The sequence below is a fragment of the Schistocerca nitens genome, chromosome 2, assembly GCF_023898315.1.
Source record: "Schistocerca nitens isolate TAMUIC-IGC-003100 chromosome 2, iqSchNite1.1, whole genome shotgun sequence".
Taxonomy (NCBI): domain Eukaryota; kingdom Metazoa; phylum Arthropoda; class Insecta; order Orthoptera; family Acrididae; genus Schistocerca; species Schistocerca nitens.
In genome coordinates, this window is record NC_064615.1 from 513,485,075 (window position 1) to 513,506,585 (window position 21,511).

General features: G+C 42.9%; 1 protein-coding gene across 1 annotated transcript in view; it reads right to left on the reverse strand.

The window, feature by feature from the left end:
* Positions 1 to 15,879, reverse strand: part of LOC126235127 (neuropeptide CCHamide-1 receptor-like) — a 162,683-nt gene extending 146,804 nt beyond the window's left edge. Inside the window, exon 1 of the mRNA XM_049943861.1 lies at positions 15,681 to 15,879. The gene's annotated coding sequence lies outside the window, so the exon portion shown is untranslated. The remainder of the gene's footprint in view (positions 1 to 15,680) is intronic.
* Between the last annotated feature and the right edge of the window lie 5,632 nt (positions 15,880 to 21,511).

The following is a 21,511-nucleotide window of genomic DNA, read 5'->3' on the forward strand; positions in this document are numbered from 1 at the left end:
GGCCCCTGCCCAGTCAGGAAATTAAGAAGGTCCAGGAAATATTCAAAACTGTGGTGAATCCTGCTAAAGATAAGATCAAAATTGATAAGGTCAAAACATCTAAGAACATAGTATTTGTAGATGTGACTACAGAAGAGGTTAAAAACCTAACTGTTGAACAATCAAAAACTCTGCAAGATGTTTAAGTGTAAGCAGCCTAAGAAGAGAAACCTCTTCGTAATTATGTATGATATCCCAGTCTGGATGTGAGTGGACGAAATCTATGAAACTGCATGGCAACAAAACTTTGATGATATTCATACAGAAACATTCAAAAAAGAATTCAAACTCGATTTAAGACAGAGCCTCAGGAACGAGATGTCGTACACCATGTTGCTGAGGCCTAAGGAAGGATGTGGAGGAAGTTAATTGTGTTGGGCAAGCTATACGTTGGTTTCCACGCAATAAGTGTTAGGGACTATTTGGTGGTACCTCGTTGCTACAACTGTTGGGACATCGATCACTTACACAAGCATTGCAGCAGGAAGCCGGCTAGCTCCAAGTGCAGAGACGAGGATAACGTGAGGAGAAGTTGCAACAAAACTGGTACATCTGTACGCTGTATAAGGAGGGGTAAAAAGTCATGCAGCGCAACTGGTAGGACCTGCCTCACATACAAGATGCTGAAGCAGCGTTTCATCTCTAGGGCAGGTTATGGCTGAGGATGCTACTGGGCCCAGGATACCCAAAAGAAAGTCCCCATGCAAAAGGGGAAGAGCTGAAGGCCCAATAAATTCAAGGAGTTTCTGAGGTTAACCGTGGAAGCTCGAGACTGTAGAAGAGACCCAGTGAATTTTGACACCTCTGGATCTTTCTCCTCCCGTAGTCGGGGATACAGGCCGACAGGCGATCGGAAACGACCAGCAGGGTATCATGTTGTGATAGGCTGACCAGTGGTAAAGCAAAGGAATGAAGGGCAAAAAGATCAACTACAGGATATTACGAATAGTAGCACTACCACAACACTCCAGTGCAAATTACCCTCCGCCCCCACCCCCTATCTGAGAGATGGTAAATGACCAAGTAAGGTTATATCCTAACACAGAAGTTGCCATGCAACTCGCTTGACTGGAGGAGCCGGTTGGCCTGGTCACTGCTTTGCTGCGTATGGACCGGGTACGTCAAAAATACCGCCACCTTTTCGGCAATGGAGGCTGTAGATAGAATATAGCTGGAGTTGACGAATTTCCCCATTGATGGCTCTGAGCACTATGGGACTCAACTGCTGTGGTCATAAGTCCCCTAGAACTTAGAACTACTTAAACCTAACTAACCTAAGGACAGCACACAACACCCAGCCATCACGAGGCAGAGAAAATCCCTGACCCCGCCGGGAATCGAACCCGGGAACCCGGGCGTGGGAAGCGAGAACGCTACCGCACGACCACGAGATGCGGGCTTTCCCCATTGACTTTGGAGCTTTAAGGTACCTTGTTAAGAAGGTTTTTGAAAGATAAAATGAGACCTTCGACTTGGATGAGATTTACGCACAGTCAGTATTAGCCAATGGGCGCATAGCGCTAGATTGGAAGATGACGTGGCCTGACTTGAACATCCACACTTACTTTCCGTAATATGGACGCAAGTGTAGGGCAACTAAACACACATAATAATAAACTAGTAACGCGAGAGCTGCGTAAAGTGGTGGAGGAGAGGAGAATGGATGTGCTCTGTCTGCAGGAGCCATACTCCCTTGCTGGACAGATCGCTTTCAAGGCCACCACATGGCAGATTATAAGCTTTGGTGATAAGGCAAAAGCAGCGCTATTTGTTACCAACAAAGCGCTGAGAACTACGATTATTTCACAATTGTCAAATATCCACAGCAATGTCGTAGAGATTGTGTTTGCAAGGAACGTTCTACATAGTCAGTACGTACTTGCAATCTGGTGGCGACATTGAGGAGTATCTAGACTACGTCATTACTGTGATTACGGCGTTGCGGCGGCGGAAGGTCATTTGGTGGTGGACATTAATGCGAAGTCCCCCCTCTGGTTCAGTGGCACTAGGAATGCCAATGGACACAGGGCAGAGGAAGTAATCATGGCATTGCAACTTGTGGTGGCTAAAAGGCCAGGTAATCCCCCAAACCAACAATGGCTGAGGAGGTGAAGGCAGTAACATTGACATCACTTTGGCGTCATCTGGTGTTGCAGACAATGTTAAGAACTGGTCAGCTACCACAAGTGATCACAATCTAATAACATTTACATTAACTGATAGAGAGTGCCACTGGGATCTGGGGAGGATAGTTCAGCTCAATTATAATCTAGCTGATTGGGAGTGTCTGGCAAGGATGGGTGACATTCCGATGTTGCCATAGGGTGACGGCAATGTGGAGGAGTACACCGAAGTTAAAGCGCTTACCATAGAAGTGAAAGCGGCAGTGCAGACCAGGAGGAGAGCTGTGGCGGCCTCCCTATCACTGTATTCTGTCGAGATGGAGTATATGTATCAGTCTGTCAGAATGACAAGGAGGTACTACTAGCGAAGTGTCGTCTTGTCTGCGAAGACAAAAAATATCGGCTTCAGCAATACTGGTAAGCCAAGGAGCTCTTTCAGAAGGAGCTAGGAGCTGTTAGACTCTGCAGCTGGGGGCGGTATGTGCAGGACAAGCTGGCAATTGACCCCTGAGGCGTTCCTTATAAATTAATAAGAGAAGAAGTTAAATCGCCCATAGTGTTATCCAGCGTCAGGGATGGGGACCGGATAACTTAGTCTTGGCGGGAAACTGCTGAGGTTCTCCTGCGTTCCTTGTTGCCTGACGACGATGCGGAGGTGGATACGGATGAGCAACGTCGCATTTAACAACAGCGAGGTATACCCGTTTTCGAAAGAAGAAATGGCCATAGAAATCAAATCCTTAAAGAGATATAAAACCCCAGGGCCAGACAGCATCAGAGCGGAGGTGGTGCACTTCCTCGCCCCACAGCTTGTTACGCCTATATGTTGTATAATGTATGCATGAGGTTACACAATTCCCGACCTTCTGTAAGTAGGCAAATGTAGTAATTGTAAAGAAAGGTCTTGGCAAGGAATCAACGCACCCAAAATCGTAAAGGCCTATTTGCCTGTTTAGATGTTGTTGGAAAACTCTTGGAAAAGCTGTTAGCTGAGGGACTTGCAGCACACAGAGTGCTGTGCAGGATAAGAGACAAACAGTTCGGCTATCGGCCAGGGCGATCAGCGTCTGACGCTATTGCCCTGGCGGCCGAGGTCTCTGCCTCGTCTCTGCATATGTATACTGTCGGCATGATGGTGGATATCAGTGGCGCCTTTGACCATCTGTGGTGGCAGACGCTCTTCTCATGGTAGCGGGAGACGCACTGCCAGGGCCGCTATATGGCTGTGTAAGGAGATATTGCCAGGTTTGGCTATCGTCCCCTAGTAGACGTGTTAGTAAAAGAATAACAATGGCTTGTCCTGGGGCCACTCTTTTGCGACGCAGTGACGATGTGCTAGAGCCGATAGCCTACGCAGATGACCTCCTCCTGCTGGTAGGCGGCCGTAGCCGCGAGGATCTGGAACCAAAGATAGAATGCGCGATATCCTTGCTATCTGTGTGGTATCAGAAAGCTAGGACGAAGATCACCCCGAATAATTCTACTTATCTAATGTCAAAAGGACAACTAATTACAAACCCAACCGTTAGACTCGATATCTCACCAGTTCTTCTGCGTCGAGAAGCCCTATGTCAGGGCGCCATCGTTGACGAGCGATGGATCTTTGTCACACATATCGAGACTGTGACCCAGAGATCGATGGCGGAAGTGAACAATCTTATTAGAATTGGACACAAAAGATTTCACCTTCCCGCCAATCTAATCCGTTTATATCACAACATTATCCTTACCTCGATCGTTGGTTACGGCTCCGTGGTTTGGGTGCGCAGGATCACGAGGGTCGTGCCTGCCATGGCTGTGCAGAGAGTGCAGTGGAATTTGCTGATGAAGTCAATTGGGACATACATAACAAGTCCAGATGGGGCCCTGATAGTTATAATGGGCCTCTGCCCACTTGATATTAAAATACGGGAGTAGGCAACCGGGTACTGGCTAAACAGTGAGAAAATTAAGAAGACAGTGGAGATTATTGGGGTTCACATAGGGGACAAAATTTCGATCAGACGATGAGAGGAGGAATTATGACGAGACGGACGCAGCACATATCAATTTTTAACAAGCTTTTCGGAACGACTGAAGCTTGCGTATTTTCAACTCAGGAGAGGTCTGTTGCAGTTACTCACAGAACATGAGCCGTATCCGGCATACCCACTTCGGTTTGAAAAGCAGGCAGTACCATCGTGTGACTGTGGAGCCGTGGTGGGCACACCGGACCACGTGGTCTATCCGTTCCCCATACATGATGATGTGGCAGCTAACTTGAGGCAACAACCACCGGATCTCGACACACCACATACTAAGACATCAGAACACTTTCGAGATACTCAACAGCTTGGCTAACGAGATTTCCACCAAGGTATTAAGGGAATATCTGAGGGATAATCTGTGTAGGTAGAAAATTGCTAAAGGATGTAACCACGTACCTGCCCTATACCGCCGTGCCGTGGAGTGGCCGACCGCCGTTACGGTCGGAATGGCTCAGAATGGCTCTGAGCACTAAGGGTCTTAACATCCGAGGTCATCAGTCTCCTAGACTTAGAACTACTGAAACCAAACCAACCTAAGGACATCACACACATTCATGCCCGAGGCAGGGTTCGAACCAGCGACTGTAGCGGTCGCGCGGTTCCAGACTGAAGCGCCTAGAACCGTTCGGCCACAAAGGCCGGCACGGTCGGAGTCCGGCACGTTACGGACTAGGAGCGCTGTGCGTCTGACTCCGATGCAAAACACCGCACTAGGTTATTAAGATAGTAATAGATGTAGTTTAGTAGAAATACACTCCTGGAAATTGAAATAAGAACACCGTGAATTCATTGTCCCAGGAAGGGGAAACTTTATTGACACATTCCTGGGGTCAGATACATCACATGATCACACTGACAGAACCACAGGCACATAGACACAGGCAACAGAGCATGCACAATGTCGGCACTAGTACAGTGTATATCCACCTTTCGCAGCAATGCAGGCTGCTATTCTCCCATGGAGACGATCGTAGAGATGCTGGATGTAGTCCTGTGGAACGGCTTGCCATGCCATTTCCACCTGGCGCCTCAGTTGGACCAGCGTTCGTGCTGGACGTGCAGACCGCGTGAGACGACGCTTCATCCAGTCCCAAACATGCTCAATGGGGGACAGATCCGGAGATCTTGCTGGCCAGGGTAGTTGACTTACACCTTCTAGAGCACGTTGAGTGGCACGGGATACATGCGGACGTGCATTGTCCTGTTGGAACAGCAAGTTCCCTTGCCGGTCTAGGAATGGTAGAACGATGGGTTCGATGACGGTTTGGATGTACCGTGCACTATTCAGTGTCCCCTCGACGATCACCAGTGGTGTACGGCCAGTGTAGGAGATCGCTCCCCACACCATGATGCCGGGTGTTGGCCCTGTGTGCCTCGGTCGTATGCAGTCCTGATTGTGGCGCTCACCTGCATGGCGCCAAACACGCATACGGCCATCATTGGCACCAAGGCAGAAGCGACTCTCATCGCTGAAGACGACACGTCTCCATTCGTCCCTCCATTCACGCCTGTCGCTACACCACTGGAGGCGGGCTGCACGATGTTGGGGCGTGAGCGGAAGACGGCCTAACGGTGTGCGGGACCGTAGCCCAGCTTCATGGAGACGGTTGCGAATGGTCCTCGCCGATACCCCAGGAGCAACAGTGTCCCTAATTTGCTGGGAAGTGGCGGTGCGGTCCCCTACGGCACTGCGTAGGATCCTACGGTCTTGGCGTGCATCCGTGCGTCGCTGCGGTCCGGTCCCAGGTCGACGGGCACGTGCACCTTCCGCCGACCACTGGCGACAACATCGATGTACTGTGGAGACCTCACGCCCCACGTGTTGAGCAATTCGGCGGTACGTCCACCCGGCCTCCCGCATGCCCACTATACGCCCTCGCTCAAAGTCCGTCAACTGCACATACGGTTCACGTCCACGCTGTCGCGGCATGCTACCAGTGTTAAAGACTGCGATGGAGCTCCGTATGCCACGGCAAACTGGCTGACACTGACGGCGGCGGTGCACAAATGCTGCGCAGCTAGCGCCATTCGACGGCCAACACCGCGGTTCCTGGTGTGTCCGCTGGGCCGTGCGTGTGATCATTGCTTGTACAGCCCTCTCGCAGTGTCCGGAGCAAGTATGGTGGGTCTGACACACCGGTGTCAATGTGTTCTTTTTTCCATTTCCAGGAGTGTAGATTTCTTAAAACTAATAATTTGGGATCCTGCAGCGATAGTACAGTTTTTAGGGCCAGCCCAGTGCCAGGGGCATGCCAAATGGGGTAAGCTCAGTGAGCAAAGCAACAAAAGTAGGTTTACAGTTGTGCTGACCCACCTATAACGCTGCAGTAGTGTAGTACAATAGAATAGCAGCATAACTCGTAGTACCCAATGGAGTAAATAAAGTAGTTAGCTTGCCCATTAGATTTAATTAAACATTACCGTACATTTAGCTGCATGTGACATTGCAGTAAATTGTAGGACTCACTAACTCGTTAGCTAATGGGTTATTGAAGTATGAAGAAAAATGGTTCAAATGGCTCTGAGCACTATGGGACTCAACTGCTGAGGTTATTAGTCCCCTAGAACTTAGAACTAGTTAAACCTAACTAACCTAAGGACATCACAAACATCCATGTCCGAGGCAGGATTCGAACCTGCGACCGTAGCGGTCTTGCGGTTCCAGACTGCAGCGCCTTTAACCGCACGGCCACTTCGGCCGGCGAAGTATGAAGAACATTGTTGTAAATAACGAATATATCCCATCTGAATAATACACACTGTGTCTGCGATACGCACATCAGTGTATTGGTAAATGCTCACGTAATCAACCAGCTAAAGCGATAAAGTAGGATTCTATCCAAATTGCAGCCAGGTTACGTCATTTTAGTTTTAAAATTTTTTTTCCTTTACCTTGTACTAAATACTGGACCACTATATAATTCATAGCATTAAAACACGCAATGAACTACTAAGTACAAAGAGCAAATTAAGTGGTCTAAAGAATAAGTTACCTCTAAATGGCATTATGTTTCCTGTTCGCTCGTTAAGCAACGTTAAGAATGCGAAAGAACTGCAGGTAATGTATAAATCACTCGTGAGACAAACAGGATGAGGAACCCTACTCGTTTTGAGGAGCTGTGTGCTGACGTCAGCTGACAGAGATATAGCCTCCTAGATGGAAGCGCCAGTGAGTCGAAAGTTGGGGAACTTGAAAGCTCACATTCAGACGTAAGAGCTAGGGATGACGGGAATCAGAGAACTTCAAGAGCCCGTGCATAATTACACAAGAAGCGGAGGTGCAGGGAAGGGGGCCATGACAATCTCTGCTCAGCGACAAAGGCAAAAGTTTGCAATTAACCAAGTACCGACCCGCTCTGGCCTCCGTAATTCTACATCATGTTTTACCTATTATACAATGGAAACTGCAACAATGAGATAATTTGCTCATAAAATTGTAAATTTAGAAACAAGGTAACAAGTTACGAAAGTATATGTATCAATTTCTTATTTCATTTTATTGGAAACAGAGGTGACATTCTGGATGTATACAGTTAATGTTCTAGAATAATTTTGGCACAAGCCTTAAAGGCGAAGAACGCACTGTAGAATGAGGCAGTAGTACGTCCTCGTTCTGCAAGAGATAAGAACAAACAGGGCTGTATGAGGAAACACTAAACATGTAAGAACCAATAAAAATTTACAAGTGAAGGTATTTATTGTTTTGTTTCAAATGATTGATGATTCCAACCAAATGGATAAATATTTCTCAATACTCTGACCTGCCTTGATTTGATTATTGTTTTTGAATTGCATAGTCGTTTTAGTAAATATCTATTATCAAAAGTAAAAGTGAAACTGCTTTAACTCCTATCATAACGAATGCCATAAAAAGTAACAATATTTCATGAAGTTAAAATTGCATGAGCTAAAAGATTCTTAGGTAGTATTACTTGCACTATAATGGATTCAGTAAATTTATAATTTATTGCTAATAATAATATTCATGTGATAGTTTAGAAGTGTATAATGGCTTTTATATAGACCGCTAGCAAACTGAAACGGTGTTACATAATGCGTTTCTTTTTTTTTGCTGTCTTTTAATTTGTAAAATTTGACATTAGTGCATGATGGAGTCTTAGTTGTGGATGTGTGTGAAGTCTCTGCAGTTTTAACCAATGCGCTCTTTTACCCACTTTGAGTATCATAGGAGCTATTTCAGAAAGGAACATGGAAGGGCACATTTGGGCTTACAAATTTCTCATGAGTTGTGTGTAATTAATACTGGTATTTACACACAATGTGAGAAGAAGGTACGTTATAAAGGGAATCAAATTATGTTCAGTTTTACATCCGTTTTCGACAATAAGAGTTACGTATTGTTGAAGAATTCTAAATTGGCAGTCTACAACGAGCGTAAGGAAAGTAGAGTACACACAAAGTGTCACGTAACGATCTCTCAGGCAAATGAGTGCATCTCAGATATCGGTAGGTGCTGTTAGTTGTTAATAAAGTGTACAGAACTTCGCTTCAGTGTGTTATTGTAATTTTCTGTTTGCAAATATTGATCCAATTTTATAACATCAGTCCAAGCAATGAATTAATCTGACACCTCAATCTGAGTTTCTCAAGTCATGATTACTTTTGAAGTACTTGAGCCATAGACAGTGTTTGAAATGTATCACTTAATTTTCCATGAATGTTGCATTATATTCAGATTTTACTTTGATTCCAATTAATTGGTGCTTTGAACAATCTAGGCTGTGTCTAGGGGACACAAATAGCATTTTGACGAAGCTTGTGCCAACTATTTTACAAGAACAGAGTGCATGAACATATGGCGTTTCAATGTACCTCGTTATCTACAGTTGATAGTTACAAGGTATAAACAAATGTGCCAATGACAATAATGAACTCTTCGTCATGTGTACAGGGATGCAGTATATTCGGATGAACTGTTAATGTAAATGAGTGTCGATATCGCGATTAATCACCTGAACAGCTACTGCATATAATTAAATGAAAATCGCATTAGAATTACAACGCTTCGATGGATTGTTTATCTGTAACTGTTATACCATATGTAGTCAGCTGTCCATCTGTTTACTGAGTTTTAGAGAGCACAAACCAACAGATTTTATTTAAGAAAAGGTACCATGAGCATAGACATAAAAATGAGTTAAGAAAGTTATAATATTGGTTGCTTTATTAGCCGCCAGATATAGATAACAATTTTTATATGGAAACATTTCATGGATTTCAGCTACTCGATTGTTATACAAAGTGATGATACGTGCGTTTTTGACTATATTCGCATGTCAGTTTCAATATTTGATGAGATTCTAATGAGGGAGATGATGGCAGCGAACTTTATGGGTGTTTCATTAGTGATACTGACACCAGCGATGGAATTAACAGTGTTCGTCTAATGACTTTGTCATTCAAAGTAATTTCAGCTACATATATAAAATGGACAAATAACTGTTATAATTTTTATTAAGTAACTGATAATGAAAAAGCTTGCACAAACCTTTTTTCAGTATCCATTTTATCATGTGTTTGCCTACATTCATTAATTTCAAAAGAATCAAATTGAAAAGAAATTTCATCATCACTTTGTGTAGTTATGAAACGAATATTACTCCAGAACTTCTGTCATTGGTTTTCTTTTTCGAAGTGATATTTCTGCCCCAAGTTATTAGCAAGTTGTATCATTATGCGGGTTTCTTGGAAGTAATTCCAGGAATTTCTCGAGGATATGTTTCCTTTTTCCCCAATGCAGGTGCTATAGAAACGAATATTACCAATTGTGATTTTTTTCTAAGTTGTCAGTCTGAAGAACCGCACCCACTCCAAACGGCACGTTGTTCCAGTTTACTGAATGTTCTGCAAGACAACAAAGCATTAACACAGCTTTTAATTGCTTCATTTCCTTTCGTACCATCTCACCATCTAGACAACCACATGTAGTGTTGAAGCTAAAGTCCTTATTATCGTTTTATTTCATGTAATAGCTTGTTCGGTAGGTGCTCATATGACACAGAAACTGATATGCTTCAAACATTACTTCATCATTGACGCATTCATAATTAAAATTCAACTTTTCACTGACACTTCTCTACACTTCTTATGTGTTATTCCATGCTATTATTTAATAAGCATACAAAAGGGTCTATGATGATTTATAAGTTTCTGTTGTTGTGATAATCGATTTGTATTGTTGTTGTTGTTGTTGTGGTCTTCAGTCCTGAGACTGGTTTGATGCAGCTCTCCATGCTACTCTATCCTGTCAAGCTTTTTCATCTTCCAGTACCTACTGCAGCCTTTATCCTTCCGAATCTGCTTAGTGTATTCATCTATTGGTCTCCCTCTACGATTTTTACCCTCCACGCTGCCCTCCAATACTAAATTGGTGATCCCTCCATGTCTCAGAACATGTACAACCAACCGATCCCTTCTTCTAGTCAAGTTGTGCCACAAGCTCCTCTTCTCTCCAATTCTATTCGATACCTCCTAATTAGTAATGTCACCTACCCATCTAATCTTCAGCATTCTTCTGTAGCACCACATTTCGAAAGCTTCTATTCTCTTCTTGTCTAAACTATTTATCGTCCACGTTTCACTTCCATACATGGCTACACCCCATACAAATACTTTCAGAAACTACTTCCTGATATTTAAATCTATACTCGATGTTAAAAAAATTCCTCTTCTTCAGAAACGCTTTCCTTGCCATTGCCAGTCTACATTTTATATCCTCTGTACTTCGACCATCATCAGTTATTTTGCTCCCCAAATAGCAAACCTCCTTTATTACTTTAAGTGTCTCATTTCCTAATCTAATTCCCTCAGCATCACCCGACTTAATTCGACTACATTCCATTATCCTCGTTTTGCTTTTGTTGATGTTCATCTTATACCCTCCATTCAAGACACTGTCCATTCCGTTCAAGTGCTCTTCCAAGTCCTTTGCTGTCTCCGACAGAATTACAATGTCATCGGCGAACCTCAAAGTTTTTTATATCTTCTCCATGGATTTTAATACCTAGTCCGAACTTTTCTTTTGTTTCCTTTATTGCTTGAACAATATGCAGATTGAATAACATCGGGGATAGGCTACAACCCGGTCTCACTCCCTTCCCAACCACTGCTTCGCTTTCATGCCCCTCCACTCTTATAACTGCCATCTGCTTTCTGTACAAATTGTAAATAGCCTTTCGCTCCCTGTATTTTTCCCCTGCCAACTTCAGAATTTGAAAGAGAGTATTCCAATCAGCATTGTAAAAAGCTTTCTCCAAGTCTACAAATGCTAGAAACGTAGGTTTGCCTTTCCTTAATCTTTCTTCTAAGATAAGTCGTAAGGTCAGTATTGCCTCATGTGTCCCAACATTTCTACGGAATCCAAACTTATCTTCCCTGAGGTCAGCTTCTATCAGTTTTTTCATTAGTCTGTAAAGAATTCGCGTTAGTATTTTGCAGCTGTGACTTATTAAAGTGATAGTTCGGTAATTTTCACATCTGTTAACACCTGCTTTCTTTGGGATTGGAGTTATTATATTCTTCTTGAAGTCTGAGGGTTTTTCGCCTGTCTCATACATCTTGCTCACCAGATGGTAGAGTTTTGTCAGGACTGGCTCTCCCAAGGCTGTCAGTAGTTCTAATGGAGTGTTGTCCACTTCGGGGTCCTTGTTTCGACTCAGGTCTTTCAGTGCTCAGTCAAATTCTTCACGCAGTATCATATCTCCCATTTCATCTTCATCTACGTCCTCTTCCATTTCCATAATATATTCCTCAAGTACATCGCCCTTGTATAGACCCTCTATATACTCCTTCCACCTTTCTGCTTTCCCTTCTTTCCTTAGAACTGGGTTTCCATCAAAGCTTTTGATATTCATGCGAGTGGTTCTCCTTTCTCCAAAGGTCACGTTAATTTTCCTGTAGGCAGTATCTATCATACCCCTAGTGAGATAAGCGTCTACATCCTTACATTTGTCCTCTAGCCATCCCTGCTTAGCCATTTTGCACTTCCTGTCGATCTCGTTTTTAAGACGTTTGTATTCCTTTTTGACTGCTTCATTTATTGCCTTTTTATATTTTCTCCTTTCATCAATTAAATTCAATATTTCTTCTGTTACCCAAGGGTTTGTACTAGCCCTCATCTTTTACCTACTTGATCGTCTGCTGCTTTCACTACTTCATCCCTCAGAGCTACCCATTCTTCTTCTACTGTATTTCTATTCCCCAATTCTTGTCAATCGTTCCCTATGCTCTCCCTGAAACTCTCCACAACCTCTGGTTCTGGCTGTTTATCCGGGTCTCATCTCGTTAAATTCCCACCTTTTTGCAGTTTCTTCAGTTTTAATCTACAGTTCATTACCAATAGATTGTGGTCAGAGTTCACATCTGCCCCTGGAAATGTCTTACAATTTAAAATCTGGTTCCTAAATCTCTGTCTTACCATTGTATAATCTGATACCTTTTAGTATCTCCAGGGTTCTTCCATGTATACAACCTTTCATGGTTCTTGAACCAAGTGGCAGCTATGATTAAGTTATGCTCTGAGCAAAATTCCAGCAGGCGGCTTCCTCTTTCATTTCTTAGCCCCAATCCATATTCACCTACTATGTTTCCTTCTCTCCATTTTCGTACTATCGAATTCCAGTCACCCATGACTATTAAATTTTCGTCTCCCTTCACTACCTGAATAGTTTCTTTTATCTCCTCATACATTTAAACATTTTCTTCGTCATCTGCAGAGCTAGTTGGCATATAAAACTTTTACTACTGTAGTAGGCGTGGGCTTCGTGTCTATCTAGGCCACAATAATGCGTTCACTATGCTGTTTGTAGTGGCTTACCTGTACTCCTATTTTCTTATTCATTATTAAACCTACTCCTGCATTACCCCTATTTGATTTTGCATTTATAACCCTGTATTCACCTGACCCGAAGTCTTGTTCTTCCTGCCATCGAACTTCACTAATTCCCACTATATCTAACTTTAACCTATCCATTTCCCTTTTTAAATTTTATAACCTACCTGCCCGATTAAGGGATCTGACATTCCACTCTCCGATCCGTAGAACGCCAGTTTTCTTTCTCCTGATAACGACATCCTCTTGAGTAGTCCCCACCCGGAGATGCGAATGAGGGACTATTTTACCTCCGGAATATTTTATCCAAGAGGACACCATCATCATTTAATCATACAGTAAAGCTGCATGCCTTCGGGAAAAATTGTGGCTGTAGTTTCCCCTTGCTTTCAGCCGTTCGCAGTACCAGAACAGCAAGGCCATTTTGGTTAGTGTTTCAATGCAAGATCAGTCAATCATCCATACTGTTGCCCCTGCAACTACTGAAAAGGCTGCTGCCCCTCTTCAGGAACCACATGTTTGTCTGGCCTCTCAACAGATACCCCTCTGTTGTGGTTGCACCTACGGTACAACTATCTGTATCGTTGAGGCACGCAAGCTTTCCCAACAACGGCAAGGTCCATGGTTCATGGAAAGGTATTGATGGTAGATAATTCAACACCAGACGCTAAATCATTGGCAAAGGCAATGAGGAATAATAGAAACCGGAATAAGACCTTTTGAAGCGTGCTAAACTCAAAGCAAAATGAGTGGAGTATCTATTTGCTCTATGAATTGAGCAGTTTACATCAATTCAGTTATGACGAGAATGAATTTGAAAAACATCATTCTGTCCAGCTGTTTACTTATATGGAAGCTGGGGAACCAACTCTTCGTGGGGTGCATAAGCATACACGCTGAATAATTACAGAAAAGTTTACAATGAAATAACCATGATCATACATGGCGTCTGCTACCGTTTTTAAGAGCTATAGAACTTCACAGACATTATTGATTAAATAGTCTCAGATATTTTAGCGTTGATATATTATTTATAAAATTTATTTCCCACTAACAGTCATACATTCAAAAATGAAAGAACTATTTTAGAGTTGCTAATCTGTACAATCAAATCTCTTATCAGATGCCATAAAATCACAAATTTCTGAAGTATTTGCTCAGAATCACGATCGTACAGACTTTCCGATATACTATGTAAGCTGATACTTTCAACAATACGTAATAAGTTCTTTTCTCGAGCAGTGGATAAGGTTTCTTATTCCATACAAAGAATGTGCTGAAGCAATGGAAGGGACTCAGTAGTCATCCAGGCATGCAAGGACACCTGAGAAGGACCTCGCTCTAGAATGCTATATGCTCAAAAAATAAAAACTTTGGTATTTTACAATACTGGAGAAAAGTATGGGGAAATAATGTAACTGCGAATCTCAAGAAATTCCGACTTATTTCTCACTTCCCAACAATATTCTAGATAGTTATTTAGTTGCTTGTTCCATAAATCAAATTTACGATAAATGTTACGATGTGGAATGTAACAACAGAACACACATATGACACCTATATACAAATCAAAAAAGACTAAGGACTTATGCTTGCCATCTAAAGGTTTTGACGTTTATTTATTAACTGATTATTTTTATCCCAGAATTCCTCTACAGCAGAGAAGGAGTTGTCAAGAAGGAACATATTTAATCTGCATTCAAAAACACTTCTGCTGTCTGTGAGAAATTTTATTTCCATCGGTAGATTGTCAAAGAGTTTTATGGCTGCCTACTTCAGCCCTTTCTATGCCTAAATTATATTCACTAAGGGGTAATGCAGATCATCTTTCACTCTAATATAGCAAGTGTGAATTTCTGTTTTACTCTCAAACTTAAATGAATTGTTGATGACAAATTTCATAAGTGAATTAACGAACTGGTAAATGTTCCCATTTGCTTAAAGAAATAGGTACAAGATATACGTGTGTGAACTCCATGCATAGTTCTCATTACTTTCTTCTGCACAACGTGTACTTTTTACTTATGTGAGAAGTTACTCCAGACTGTCATCCTATAAGACATCAATGAATGAAACTGTGCAAAATACGCTACGATACTGACTTCTGGACACCCAGAGTTGGCGATTATTCTTATGCCATATTTAACCAAACCTAAACGTATTAGCAGATCTGCTATATCGTTTTTCCACTTTAAGCTTTCATCAAGATGCATACCTGAATTTTTCTACCCTGTTTATTATTTGTTGTTGATGGGATGTTTCTGACAGCATGAAAACCGATCAATTGTGTGTGTGTGTGTGTGTTTTTTTTTTTTCAATGTTTAAAGCTTACCCACTTGTACAAAACTATTCAACGACTTTTAAGGAAACTTCATTTACTATTTCCTACGCTCCCTGAATTCACAACATGCTTTTGTCAACTGCCTCCTAAGTAAAATGGCAGATAATTATCATAAATCAAGAATAGTAGTGAGCAAATGATCAAACCGTGTGCTACTTCCATTGCAATTTCTTCTATTTCAGATGATGTGGTGTCCCTCTTTTTATCACTTGAACAGCCTAGGGTAAGCTTTCTGTTTCTTAAATAAAAACTTAACTGGCCATTTACCGAATTACTTATTGCATAAAAAACAGACTTACCTAATAGAATATTATGACTGACACAATCAAATGTCTTCAGTAAGGCATCGTGGCAGCGTTCAATGCAGTTGCCTGTGCAGCAGCAGCAGCGCGAATGAGCAGGCTGTGGCCTGTTCGCTTGCTTTCATACGCGCAGAGCGCTTGACCTTGATTCGGACTTAGCCGATTTCACAGTGCCAGCCGCGCGTTATCCCGTACGCGAGCACTAGTCGTACTAGAGTGCTCGCGTTCCGTTAGAGCGTCGAGTCTGCGGCTGGCGCGCTGCCACGATTGCGTAAGCCAGCCTCGCGCGATGGGGTCAAAGGTCAAACTGATAAGAACTTTAACGTGGAACATGCTGTTACATACTCTATGGCCGACAGATCCTAGATGTACGCTTACAGGTTCTCAGCTACGCTACAGAATACAGGGCTACGCTACAAATCAATTTATTTATAAAAATATACAATACAGTCTCCAACAAACTTTACATATTCACAACATCCTTTACCTTTAATCCAAATATATACAGATTCGTTAACATTGATCTTACGTCTACTTCTAGTATACAAGGATAGTGAGGAAGGTGAGGTATATACAGATTTTCCAAAGTCTTTATTAGCAATTTCTCCAATATGGTAAGTGCGGAAGGCGATGACGTCACGATCGACGAAACTCTCCAGGCCACCAACAGCAGGAACACCAGATCCACCTCTTACGATGGCAACTGTTAGCCATCCATTGCCATGTGTAAATGTATCATTCACGTCAATACTAAAATTTAGTCTGCAACCACGAAACATACAGGGTCCTTCGAGGAGTTCACTGGCAGATATGTTCTTCAACTTGTTACTCTTCTTGTCAGCAGCAGATGTTGTCATTTCAATATTCTCAATTGTTTTGTAGACTGTTTGACGAGAACGTCGACGGTATCTTCTGTAAGGCATCGTGGCAGCGTTCAATGCAGTTGCCTGTGCAGCAGCAGCAGCGCGAATGAGCAGCACAGGCAACTGCATTGAACGCTGCCACGATGCCTTACAGAAGATACCGTCGACGTTCTCGTCAAACAGTCTACAAAACAATTGAGAATATTGAAATGACAACATCTGCTGCTGACAAGAAGAGTAACAAGTTGAAGAACATATCTGCCAGTGAACTCCTCGAAGGACCCTGTATGTTTCGTGGTTGCAGACTAAATTTTAGTATTGACGTGAATGATACATTTACATATGGCAATGGATGGCTAACAGTTGCCATCGTAAGAGGTGGATCTGGTGTTCCTGCTGTTGGTGGCCTGGAGAGTTTCGTCGATCGTGATGTCATCGCCTTCCGCACTTACCATATTGGATTTTAAGATTTAAAGATTTTATTATGCGCTCAGTAAATTACTAAATAGCCGATTCAGTAGAAAGGCCTTCTTGAAACAAAAACTGTGTGTGACTAAGTATTCCATTGCTAGACAGGTGGGGTACAAAAACTTTAGAACATCATGTAAAAAGTGACACCGGTCGGTAGTCATGGATATCAGTGGAGTCAGCCTCTTTAAAGAGACATATTTCAGCTTTTCTGGGAAAACACCCTCCATTAAGGATGGATTTCATAGGTAACTTAGAACATCAAATATTATAGGCTCACATCATATTTCTGTCGCATTGGTGACCCATCTTCTTTATAGAGAGATGATTATCTCCTTTATTTCTGATGAGGCTGTGCGTTTAATTTTCATTTCACTGAATATCCTATGTATTGCTTCTTCTGTGTACTGTTTTGCAGTCTCTTCCGAACTATATGCATAAATTTCCTCACATCATTTTTGAAAATTAATTATTAAGGATATCTGTAGCACATCTACGGTCTATTACAAAGTTCCTGCTCTCTTAGACAGAAGTAATATTATCTTCTACGGCTTCTCTCCCAGTCTCTGTTACAGTAATCAATGTTACAAGGAACGCAGGCAGTTGGGGCAGTTCTATTCTATTGTCCCGTTCTCCTGGGCTACCAGGCGGTCTACCTCAATATTATTTCGGGGCATCTGCAGCCATTCATGCATGATGTCTTTCTCGATGGCGATAGCGTCTTCCTGCGGGATGACTGTCCATCTCACAATGCTACAGTCATGCTACACGGTTTGAGATGCATTGTATTGATCTCACACTGATCACTTGGCCACCAAATTCGTCTCATCTGAACGAGATTGAAAGCGTATGGGATGCTACTAGCACCAGATCCGAGTCTAAAAACACCGAAAGGTAATTTACGAGAAATGCGTGAGCTACACAGTACACATCTGTGCCGTATACCTCCGGATACCTACCAAGGAATTGTCTAATCCAAGCAATGCGGAATCACTGATGCATTGCATTCCAAAGTTGCATCAACAAGTTATGAAGCAGGTGGTCATAACGCATTGCCTGGTACGCAATACGTACACTGCTGACCAAAGCCTAAGGGCGAGAATACCTTTCGCATCATGTTTCACTGTTAATTAGGGTAGCTCGATCAACCTTGGACCATACATAGAAATAACTGCTTGAGTATAGTATGGTATAGAAGGTGACTGAACGAAGTACGCAATGAGATAGACAGAAATGACACTATAATTATACTGAAGTCACTGGGTTTTATGATGGTGCGTTACACCTTACGAAACGTGAGTCAAGGTTCTTAGTAGTGTGTGTGATAACCACATACTGTAATGCTTGCTATGGAACGTGATCGAATGTTGCCCATCAGACTGATAAGCTTGCGACAGGAGGTTCCGTTCATCGAGCGGCGCGGTTGACAACTGCTGGATGGCCGTTCGCCCATGGTGCATGCTGAAGTGCGTCTCCACAATGCATCCCACACGAGTTAGTGTTGTTTGTTGTGGTCTTCAGTCCACAGACTAGTTTGACGCAGCTCTCCATGCTACACAATACTGTGCAAGCCTTTTCATCTCCTAGTACGTACTGCAGCCTACATCCTTCTGAATCTGGTTAGTGTATTCATGTCTTGTCTCCCTCTACGTTTTTTACCCTCCATGCTGCCCTCCAGTACTAAATTGGTGATTCCTTGATGCCCCAGAACGTGTCCTACCAACCGATCCCTTCTTCTAGTCAAGATGTGCCACAAATTTCTCTTATCCCGAATTCTATTCAGTATTCAGTATCTCCTCATACGTCTACCCACCTAATATTCAGCATTCTTCTATAGTACCACATTTCGAAACCAATTCTCTTCTTGTCTACACTATTTATCGTCCGTGTTTCACTTCCATACATGGCTACATGGGGTCACTCAGGTAGACGAAGTATTGTGCTACCATGCAAGCAAAATAATATGAGACGGATGAAGCAAGGAGCACATGAAAAGCAAACTACGACAGGTAAAGGAGACATTACTAACCAAAAGAAGTCGTCTAGTATCAAACACGAGCCTTAATCTGCGGAAGGAGTATAAGAGAATATACATTTGTAAACACGGGTTTTGGGATAGCCAGATGAGAAGGCAATCGAAGCGTTTGAAACTTTATTTGATTAGTTTTATAGATGGATGCTCCAAACTAGGTCTACTGATGAGGTAAGAAATTAGAAAACTGTAGAGGGAGCTGTGCAGGATAAAAACTGTAGAGGAAGACAGAGACTGTAATACACGTATTAAATAATTCAGAATGTTTGGTGCAAGTGCTAATTAACGATGAAGAGGTTGGCACAGGAGAGGAATTCATGACCGGCAGTATCAGACCAGGCAGAAAACTCACAAAAATAAGTGGACTTGACTGTCCTACCATCCGATGGCTAAACAAATATTCCCTGAACATTTCAAATGTCTACGGAGGAGTGCTGACTCTGGCCATCATACAATAAATCTACAGCGTATTTGCAGATGGGACAATGGAAAGTAACTGGACGTTGGCCAAATGAGGACAGATTTCATTTAATTTATATTCAATTTTATCGTTTGCCATTTAGAAAAAGTCTTACTCAGGCTATTAAGTGAGACTGTTTACTTTACAAAAGCGTGGTTCTCAGAACGGAGAGACCACGACTAGATTGTACGCCATCTGAAGTAGGTACAGCCTCACGTAAACTTTCGACCGAGAACCCGACTCAACCCAGCGCTGCTCTCTTCATGATCTCCATCCGCTGACGTTCTGAATCAGCGACAAAGCGGTCACAACAGCAGAAAGTTCTCAGTCGGTGTGTTCTGAAAACTGTAAACCTCAGGGTCACTTTGCGCACTGTTTGTGTATTTCAGGAAATTTCTCGAGGGGGCCTCCGCACAAATGAGGCGCCATCGCTTTGGGCGCAGAAGAATTAACTATTGTGCAAAGAAACTCCAAAATTGACAAAATGATCCGAAATGAAGTGAAAAGACACCCCGGAACAATACGTCATCGATGTTCAAATTTGACCAAGATCACGGCAAAAAATGCGCTCAGTGCATCGGTGACTACTTTACAGCTGATTACTAACAACTGATACCCAACTGGCTGAAAGTGAAATGGCACTTTTCTATGTAACTTTTGTTATCTTTTCGGCATGTTTACTTGTTTTGCCCGTACTAGTTCCTAACGAGAAAGAATAAACAAGAATTTCATAATATTCATAATGTGCTGTTTGAGACTTTCCTAGCGTAGTAAGTGCTCCATTGGTGCACGGCCGTCGCGTCGGATAATAAGGTGGAAGCTGCACAATATTTCAACGAAACAGCTGCTCTTCATCTTCAGGGTCTTACTGACGCGTTGCTACAATGGCTGGCCAATATACAGGGTGAGTCGGGCTAGTGTAATTGGTTAATACAAACCATAAAAAAATGCACGGAAGTATGTTTTTTAACACAAACCTACGTTTTTTTTAAATAGAACCCCGTTAGTTTTGTTAGCACATCTGAACATATAAACAAATACGTAATCAGTGCCGTGTGTTTCATTGTAAAATGTTAATTACATCCGGAGATATTGTAACCTAAAGTTGACGCTTGAGTACCACTCTTTCGCTGTTCGATCGTGTGTATCGCGGAGAACCGAATTACGTAGGGATCCAAAGGGAACGGTAATGGACCTTAGGTACAGAAGAGACTGGAACAGCACATTACGTCCACATGCTAACACCTTTTTATTGGTCTTTTTCACTGACGCACATGTACATTACCATGAGGGGTGAGGTACACGCACACATGTGGTTTCCGTTTTCAATTACGGAGTGGAATAGAGTGTGTCCCGACGTGTCAGGCCAATAGATGTTCAATGTGGTGGCCATCATTTGCAGCACACAATTGCAATCTCTGGCGTAATGAATGTCCTACACGCCGCAGTACATCTGGTGTAATGTCGCCGCAGGCTGCCACAATACGTTGTTTCATATCCTCTGGGGTTGTAGGCACATCACGGTACACATTCTCCTTTAACGTACCCCACAGAAAGAAGTCCAGAGGTGTAGGATCAGGAGAAAAGGCTGGCCAATCTATGCGTCCTCCACGTCCTATGAAACGCCCGTCGAACATCCTGTCAAAGGTCAGCCTAGTGTTAATTGCGGGATGTGCAGGTGCACCATCATGCTGATACCACATACGTCGACGCTTTTCCAGTGGGACATTTTCGAGCAACGTTGGCAGATCATTCTGTAGAAACGCGATGTATGTTGCAGCTGTTTGGGCTCCTGCAATGAAGTCAGGACCAATGAGGTGGTCGCCAATGATTCCACACCATACATTTACAGTCCACAGTCGCTGTCGCTCTACCTGTCTGAGCCAGCGAGGATTGTCCACGGACCAGTAATGCATGTTCCGTAGATTCACTGCCCCGTGGTTTGTGAAACCCGTTTCATCGGTAAACAGGTAGAACTGCAACGCATTCTCTGTTAATACCCATT